At 41.3% G+C, this 9,485-nt stretch overlaps 1 protein-coding gene across 1 annotated transcript in view; it reads right to left on the bottom strand.

The window, feature by feature from the left end:
• LOC118452356 overlaps positions 1-2,902 on the bottom strand; it is a 32,329-nt gene extending 29,427 nt beyond the window's left edge. The window contains exons 1-2 of the mRNA XM_035895050.1: positions 2,778-2,902; positions 1,059-1,254 (exon numbers count right to left, since the gene is read on the bottom strand). The gene's annotated coding sequence lies outside the window, so the exon portion shown is untranslated. The remainder of the gene's footprint in view (positions 1-1,058; positions 1,255-2,777) is intronic.
• Between the last annotated feature and the right edge of the window lie 6,583 nt (positions 2,903-9,485).

Consider the following 9,485-nt stretch of genomic DNA (forward strand, 5'->3'; position numbering starts at 1 on the left):
GAAGAGAAGGCTGCGGGTAGACCTGATTGCGGCCTTTCAATACCTAAAGGGGGCCCATAGGAAAGATGGGGAAAATCTTTTTAGTAGGGCCAGCTGTGACAGGACAAGGGGTAATGGTTTTAAACTAAACCAGGGTAGGTTTAGACTAGATATAAGGAAGAAATTCTTTACAATGAGGGTGGTGAGACCCTGGCAGGGGTTGCCCAGAGAGGGGGTGGAGGCCCCATCCCTGGGAACATTCCAGGCCAGGTTGGCCGGGGCTGTGAGCAACCTGATGTGGTTGGAGATGTCCCTGCTCCCTGCAGGGGGGTTGGGCTGGGTGACCTCTGGGGGTCCCTTCCCACCCAAAACATTCTATGATTCTGTGATTCTAAATCTTGCACTAGTACAGTACTTCAACCTGTAATTCCTGAGTTTTTCCTCTTATCTGAAAAGGAATACTTATATGATTTACTTAAAGAGCAGTAACACTTACAAGACACCTTTGTAAAGGGCTACTGAAAACCTTCTAAAACTGTATTTGGAGATTACTTTGTCTATAAAGAAATTCTGTAAGAAGCAGTGAAACACAGAAGCAGTACACCATAGTCTGAATACATCAGAAAGCGGTACAAGCATGCACACACTCTTATCAAACAGGTTTTCATGTTATCAATACAATTATATCTACTTTATTATTATATCTACTATTCTGAAATTAATTAAGATTTTTGACTAACAAATTAATATAGATTTTAAGGACACAGAACTATTGCCTCACCTAGACAGAATCCCCAAAATTTCTAACTTTACTCAGGTTTACTATTAATTCTAAAGAAAAACAAGACTACAGTTGTACCTCAGACTAAAGATAATCAGTTTACGTGTTAAAAGATCCAGGGAAGGTACGCAAGCCCTCTATCATTTTGAAGATGGGCTTTGGCAATAAAATTACACAGAATGTGTTTTGAAAACACCGGTTCTCACTAAAAAGTCAAATCGAGGTTAGGGATCGATTTAAAAGGAAAAGTAAAATCCTAATTGTTTAGCAGGTAAACAAAAGGCAACTTTGAACATACCCAGCAGTAGGCCATGTGCTGTACCTCCAGGAGAGTGCCTTCTAGACGCTTCTGCTGAAGGCAACGCTCCTTCCTCCAGCGTAGGGAACTCCGTCAGGTCATTCTTATCACAAGTCAGGCCAAGCTTTGTCTCCGAGGCAGCAGTTAAATGGCTGGCATCCACTTCTGCTGGAAGTTGATACCATGACTCGATTCCCTAAGAACAGGTGGGGAGAAAAAAAAAAAAGTGCTCAAGCATCAAGAAAGTTTTACAAGACATATTTCCAAAGGAAATAAAGACTAAAGTTGTGAAACAATGGGATTATTGCTTCAAAATTGTATTTCCTATACAAATACTCAGGTTTTAATGTAAACGAATTACGATGCACTATGAACTGCTGAAGTCCACAGTCAGTTCTCATTACTGCCTAAGTTGTCATCATCTAGCTGATCACCAGCCTTCCATCACTTCTCTGAAACTGAGCTCCATCTCCAAATCCCACCACTGCAGAAGACTTCTTCCAAACCAGAATGAAATCTCTCACTTTGAAAGAAAACTCTTGAGGACAAATACTTCAGTAGGACGCTGGGCCAACAGAGCTCCTGACATTGCGTAGTAAAGATGGTTGGCATTGTACGACTGGGGATTAACAAGCAGAACAGTTTCTGATTCGTCTTAAAAATAAGTTTTTAGTTACAGAAATTCTGAGTTCACATGGATAATGCCTGCAAAGCCTAGCCAACTCTTCGGTATACTTTAAGAAAAAGATTTTCAGTTCATGTTCAAATGGAAAGGAGCATCTTTATTTCAAGTAATTCATTAAAGAATTTACATTGGGATTACTGGGTAAATAATAAAACAGATAAATTGTAATTATAGAAAAGGCACAAACCAGTCTTCAGTGCAGAGAATTAACAATACAAATAATTTATAAGGAAAACCATTATCATCAGCATATCTAACTTATAATTACATATACGTTAATGTAAGGAAGAAAGTGTCCCGGTGAATTGGTAGAAGTACCGTAGTATCCCTACTTAATAGCTGCAAGCTCTGCTACCTTCTGAAACACTCCTATTAAAAGCTACTTTTCACATCAGAATTTTGCTGCATGAACTATAGTTTTTGCACAAGATTTTTATAGTCACTTGGAAATAAAATCTTCTATCAACTCAGTCTTTTCAAAACACCTGTGATCCTATGTAATTCTCAGAGTAATTAAATATTTGGCAGCATATCCATCAGGTAGAACTATCACGATGCGAGTACAGTTTTCCTCCATCACATATGGAACACGTCATTAAAACTAAGGTCTAAAAGTAGACAGATTTTACGTGAACTGAAGCATGGCTCTGCGCTACCATGTAAATTGGCTATTTTGAGGTAGACAGAGCTGACAATTTAAGAGGCAGTAGCAGGACCAGGTTTACAGCAAATTACAAACTGAATACAGATCAAAGGTACTACTGCAAAGAAGAAAACACTACACTGGAAAATATACTAGGTCTATAACCAGAAAACAGAAGAGGGGGGAAGCAGGAAGGGGTCAAGACTAGACTAGATAACTTGTCAGAGTTCACAACAGTTGTATTTTTCTGCAGTTCCAAAATACAGACACACAGAACTTTACAGGGCAAGGATGGTGGAGGTCTAAACTATACGGATAAAGCACTTCATCTTATTTTCAATCACATAATTAACCTTCAGCCAACAACCAAAACAAAGCGCAGTACAAATACCCAATTAACAGCAGTTTTCTGACGTATTGCTTCTCCTAGGGAGATCCCACTGGTAACTGATGCCTGGGTTTCGCTACTGCTGTGGCTTAAGGATTCCTCCTTCCAGCCATGGTGCGGTGGAGTCGTTGCAATAGGCTAGAAGAAACAATATGTGGTTTTAAAACAGAAAAAAAATTCTTGGTATTTCAACATGTGTCTGTATTTAAGTAAAGGACAATGAAAGATATAAAATACTCAAGCCATCCCCAATGCCAAAAGTTGGGCGTCTACCTCAAGGGACTTAGGCAGTGGCCTAAATTCCACCCAGAGTCCTAAAATTTAGCACATTAGCAAATCATTTCTGAGGGCCAGAAATTTGATTCTCATTTCCAACCCATGCACATGCACTCCTGAGTAAATCACAAAATACTAAAAAGACTCCACCTGGGTCAAAGTCAGGTTCTGGCATTTTTCCTGTCTGGTTTATGAACAGTGGTTGTTGGGGTTTTTAACAGTAATTTTTTTATATATATTGATCTATAATTTTATTAAAACCAGAAAGTTTTTACTTGTATCAATATTGTAAACTACATTTTAAAAGGCATCTTATGTAAATAGCTTAAGGCAAGTTTAGATTGATTTCTAAATTATAATTTAGTAATACCTGACACACTTTGAGGGCATGAATTGAAGTTAAACTGGACTTCTGCCCAGAAAAGCAGCTGTAACATCTTTTTTTCCCCCGCAAGGTAACAGAGAAAGCTGTTCCACAGTCAGAATGAAATTTCTCTCCTATAGTATCCCATACCTGAGGTCACAGCAACTGTACAGCTTTCCCCAGACAAGACAGACAGCCAGGTTCAAACACAATGGTATATAATTGTGAAAATAGGCATTTCTGGAACACCAAGATTCAGCCCAAACAAAAATGTTCCAGGGAAGTAGTTATGGGCTTAAAAAAATCCTACAGACTATCAGTGGAGAATATCAGGTAATATGCAGCAATTTAACATGGAGCCTCAACCAGAAGAAGGACTTGTAGCTCCCCCACCTCTTTAATACCCATCTCTGCCTTCATCTTCTTCCTCATGTCAACTCTAGATCCAATTTAACTCACTAATAATATTTTTTTTAAAAGCCAAGCTACCTTTGGCAGTATTTTTTAGTGACCAAGCCAGCAAATGGGGGGACCTGAAGAACACTGCAGTGAACGCAAGCAGGGGCAGGGGGAAGCTCCCTGCCACCTAATCCCGTCCCATGAATGATGTACCTGCTGTCTGGTGGTACCTGGCTGCCATGAGAATTACAACAGCCCTGCGGGTGGACAAGCAGCCTGCAAAGAGCAGGAGTAAAAGGTCACAGACTGAGAAGAGGAGATGGTCAGTGCAAGAGAAGCAAATGATAACCCAGAAGCCTGCCTTCTACATGAAGAATTATAACACTGTTGGATATATGACTTCAGTTATGAAGCCCTCCAGTGACAACCGTCTTTTTTATTTTTTCTTTTAAATAGATTTTCTGATAAATTGGTCTAATATTAATTTGGAAATGTCCATTCAGTAGTACAGCTCTACCTTGATGGACTGAGCATATAATTTGCAACCTTTCTCACAAAAAAGACAGCCCTGAGAGTTTACATGAAGACATTAAATACGTTCTGAGATCAGATACAAACCTAGAGAAAAGTCCAGAACACAGAGCTGTTTCAATGTAAAATAAAAACATAAAAATTCAGCATTTGAGATTGTTTTCTTTAAATGTGAACATTACCTACTAGATTAGCTAAATTGACACCCAAATTCTGTTTCATTCTTCTTATGCACTAAAAAGCTAGAAAGGAAGTGAATAAAAGCATAAGATTTTTTTTTAATTGATTACAAAATTGCTAGTCCATGTAGGAACTTAAGAAAGGTGAGTTCCCTCTTGACTATTTATGGCACCTCAGTTGAATGTGGTTCTTATACAAAACATAACATCTTCGATCCACCTACCAAAATAAATTACAGCCATCACAAATTACTCTTTATCCATCTCTTATGTTCCTAAAAAGCCATTAATTCTGCCACAGAAACAGTGGATTTACAAATTTCAGAGATAAGCTGAGGAAAACCCCTTCAATTTTGACTCGCCTGTACAAAATACACCTGAAATAATCACCAGTGGCTGGGTTGTCACCTACAGAGAGAGTTTGGGCCTTCCCTCTAATTCCCAATTACCAGGCATCCAAGCGTCCAGTGAACGGCTTATTTTCACCCTTACTAAGCCTGAGAACATGCAGAGCTGAAGACAGGCTGAACTTCCCCTGCCTTTAGAGAGCACTCAGTCAGGGGACTGCCGAGACCCACCAGCAAAGCACCGCAAACTCCAGTTTGCTTCAGCCCCAATCCTGCCTGTGAACAACACAGAATCACAGAATCGTTTGGGTTGGCAAAGCCCTTTAAGCTCCCCCAGTCCAACCATTCCCCTGCCCCTGCCATCCCACCCCCAAGCCCTGGCCCTCAGCACCGCCTCTGCCCGGCTGTTAAATCCCCCCAGGGCTGGGGACTCGACCCCTTCCCTGGGCAGCCCCTTCCAGTGCCTGACAGCCCCAAGGGGAAGGAATTGTTCCCCATGGCCAACCTCACCCTGCCCTGGCACAACTTGAGGCCGGAGGGCTCCCCTCAGCCTCCTCTGCTCCAGGCTGAACCCCCCCAGCTCCCCCAGCCGCTCCCCAGCAGCCTGGGGCTCCAGACCCCTCCCCAGCCCCGCTGCCCTTCTCTGGACACACACAGGTAACCCTTACACTCTTCATCCCTGGAAACTGCAGCCCACTTGCCTTGTAAGATGGGGTTCCAATTAAGGATTTTTCCTTTTACCCCTTAAATGCACAGTTTTTCCTTTAAAATAAGCCACTTGCTCAAATGGCCAATTGCAAACTAAAGAACGTCACTGGGGCAACAGCTCTGCGTTTTTCAGGCACAGTTACAAAAACTCTCCATAGAGTAATCTCACAAATTTTAACTTTTGGAAGGACAACAATTTCCAGAATTTAAGTGCTATTTGCCATCTTAAACCCTCCCAAAAAACTACCATGACTGAAATAAAAACACGACGCAGCTTTCAATACAGGTCAGCATTATAAAGTAAATCACTTGGAACGGCAAGAATATTATTCTCCAAGCTTAAAAACGCTATAGCACTGAAAAGGAAGATGTTTATTACTGATCATGTGTATATCACACCGATGAAACTAGGACTCAACCAGGCAGAAACTACTCTTCCAGATTAATTCCCTGCACAAAGTAAGTTTGTTTGGCCTTTGTATCAGGACTAAAGACAATAATTGTAGCCTGTATGCGTAGATTCGGTCCCTAGCGCATTCCCCTAGTTCCTATTGTTCATACTAATCAAGTCATTAAAAGAAGCAGCACTGAGGTGTACGTGACAATAGCTCTGAAGGCAAAGCTTTCCAGTAGCTATTGGTAATTTAATTAAGGCCTATTATTGGAAATTCAGTTTTACAATATGCATCTTCAGAAAAGGGCAATTTTATTAATCCAACTGGAAATTAATCCCGTTAGGTACTGGATATTAATAGCGTTAGGTAAAGGACCCATACTGTGATTAGAAAACTAATTCCAAAAAAGAAAAAAAGGTACTGATTTTATTCAGATATGCTGAGCATAGCTAATTAAGTGGGTGTTCTAGAGATATTAGAACGGATGAGTAATGACAGCATTCAAGATGCACACAATGAACAAAAGACTAAACAACCGAACCGCGCATGTTATTCTTCATTCTCCCCTTTAAAATGACCTTCTTTAGCCTATGGTGAGCAATTCCTCTCAAAATCATTTAATTTCTCGTATACTTGTCAGCCACTTAAATTAAAATCCTTTTTCTATACCGCAGCAGTTGCATCGCAGCCTTCCCTCACTCTACGAACAAGCATGCCAGAGGAATTGCTTGACATGAGAATTTCTTGGTTCCCAAAGCCTACTGTTTAACTTGCTTTCATGAAAAAAAAAAAGAAAAAGAAAATTGACTGGCAACCTAAAGAAAATACAACCAAGATAACAATTTCATTAAAACTTACAGCCAAACTTTGAATTTAGGCCTTTTTCCATACCATTTCAACACACCTGGAGTGGCATATTCATTGTCACAACACCGCAAGAAAAACCTGTTCATCATCTGAACGGGTTTCTTCTACCTGTAGCTTCATATCTTAATCTTCTACCAAAATATTTGATTACAAAATGAAAAAAAAAGCACAATTCACTATCAACTGAAGCCAGCAAGAATCTTCCTCGGACACAGAATTTAACTTGAACAAGTCTTGGGCAAATGGGGATAAAAGGAGTGTACAGAAGGATAAAGTACAACTGAGTTTCCACTTGGAGGAAATTGCTTTCCCAGAAGTACTTCCTCCTCCCAAACGCTCCCTTAGCACTTAGAGTTTTCAAAACCCATTCATTTCACATTAGAATTTGGAATAGGTTGGACCAGTCTTATTTTGGGAAAACAGAGCCAGAGATGCATCATATGCAGATTTCTCAAGAAGAAATCGGTGGAGAAATGCTAATGAGTTATGATGCAATTACTACAAATAGCAATATTCTAGAAGATTCAGAGTACAATTATATCCAGAGCTACCAAAGGCTCAAATACTCAGTCACCCAGAAGAGCAGGAAGGAATCAAAGCAGTATTACTATCACTAAGAGTACTTACATCGCGCCTTCCATGCAAAGGCCCAAAAATGTTTCATAAACACTGATTCACAGCACTACTTTAGAATGTGCGTGATAAATGTTTATCCTCCTCTCACTAGGCACAGAGAACTTAGTGTACAACAATATGGCAAATCAGCAGCAGAGCTGAATCCCTGAGTAGTCTGATCTGACCAGAATCCCAGAGTGGCAGGGGTTGGCAGGGCCCTCGGGAGCTCACCCAGTGCCACCCCCCTGCTCAAGCAGGCTCACCCAGAGCAGGGGGCACAGGACAGCAGCCAGGCGGGGGTTGAAGATCTCCAGAGAAGGAGACTCCACAGCCCCCCTGGGCAGCCTGGGCCAGGGCTCGGGCACCCTCACAGTCAACAAGTTCTTCCTCCCGTTCAACTGGAACCTCTTCTGCTTCAGGTTGTGCCCATTGCCCCTTGTCCTGGCGCTGTGCACCACTGAGAAGAGTCTGGCTCTGTCCTCATGACCCCCACCCTTGAGATATTTGTAGGTGTTGATGAGATCCCCTCTCAGCCTTCTCTTCTCCAGGCTGAACAAGCCCAGCTCCCTCACATAATGCACATCTCTTATCTGATGCTCTAAAATTTACCTGTAGGTTATGAGAGAAGGTCAAAAAGAACACCTACAGCATCACAAGCCGAGGAGAATAAAGCATGAATGAGAATGTGAAATAAGATACGAAATAAGTGTTTATATCACAATTAGATAATACAATAGCCTTTACCTATTTTAATATTTCATGTAAGTAGCTGCTGTCATTGTCAGTGATGCTGTAGCACCATGAACATGAGAAGTGGTCTGCACAGTGACTGACTGTAGAAGAAAGTGGCAGAACTGCAGACAAAAAGGTATTTACAGAGTCAATTCCTGTTAAAACATAATTCAAATGATTTTTCCAGCATACACGTCCCTGATCCAAACAAGAAACATACTACTTTGGTTAATCACGCAGAAAAAAGTACAATGACACAAAAGCAAGACATGCTCAGTGTTAGTCTCCCAACTCCACCCAGGTTTACCAGCTCTGATTTTCAGCCTGCCGTTTGTCAATGTTTCTTATTGAAATGCCCACAAACTATTTGCCCTGTCTGCAAAGTTACTGGGAGGTACAATGGGAAGAAGATTTGAATTAGGGTTGGTGGAAGAGAAATAGAGCCAGACCCCCAAAGAAAGGAATATACTTCTAATTAGACAGGAATTCTCCACTGAAACATGCTCCTCAGAAAACATCAGTGGTGCTCAACCCAAGAAATCTCATGTGAAAGAAAAAATTACCATCACTGACTGATTGTCCCAGGAAGGTAACCATCCTGGAAAACCAGCCACACAGTAAACCAAAAGCTCTACAAATCCAGAAGCAACCCTACCACCCCAGCTTCAGAGCAGCCCACCTAGCAAATGCTCAGTGACACCAACACATTTACCCGTTCCAATACAGCTATTTAAATCGTTCAACTCTTGCACATCACAAGAACCATGTCCCTGGCTCTCTCAAACTGTAGTAGTTACACCAATGCATGTTACAAAAATATTCCCAGAAAAACCCAAGACTTCTTTGGAGTTTGCTCTTTCAACATTTCCTTCAAAAAAAAAAAAAAAAAAAGGCAAGTTTTACACAGCTGCAAAAATCTATAATTGCATACATCTAAATGTCATGTTCTGAAATCAAAGAGAATCAAAATCCAATCATGCTTGAGACATGGAAGAAATAGGAAGACCTTAGGGAAAAAACTTCCTCAAGTCAAATGCTTCCCACACAAATAGGATTCTCCTGCTTGCACCCCAGCGTGATTTGTGTTTTCACATAACAAATAACCCGGCTCAAAGTGGCAGGGCTTAAGCCCTGCAAACTCATCAGCTGTAGTTTCTCATACCTGAATCACAGAATCGTTTAGATGAAGAAATTTTTCCAGATGTCCAACCTCACCCTGCCCTGGCACAACTTGAGGCCGGTGCCCCTCGTCCCATCGCCCCTTCCCTGGGAGCAGAGCCCGACCCCCCCGGCTCCCC

This window comes from Egretta garzetta, unplaced genomic scaffold (genome assembly GCF_000687185.1).
Source record: "Egretta garzetta isolate BGI_Z169 unplaced genomic scaffold, ASM68718v1 scaffold265, whole genome shotgun sequence".
Taxonomy (NCBI): domain Eukaryota; kingdom Metazoa; phylum Chordata; class Aves; order Pelecaniformes; family Ardeidae; genus Egretta; species Egretta garzetta.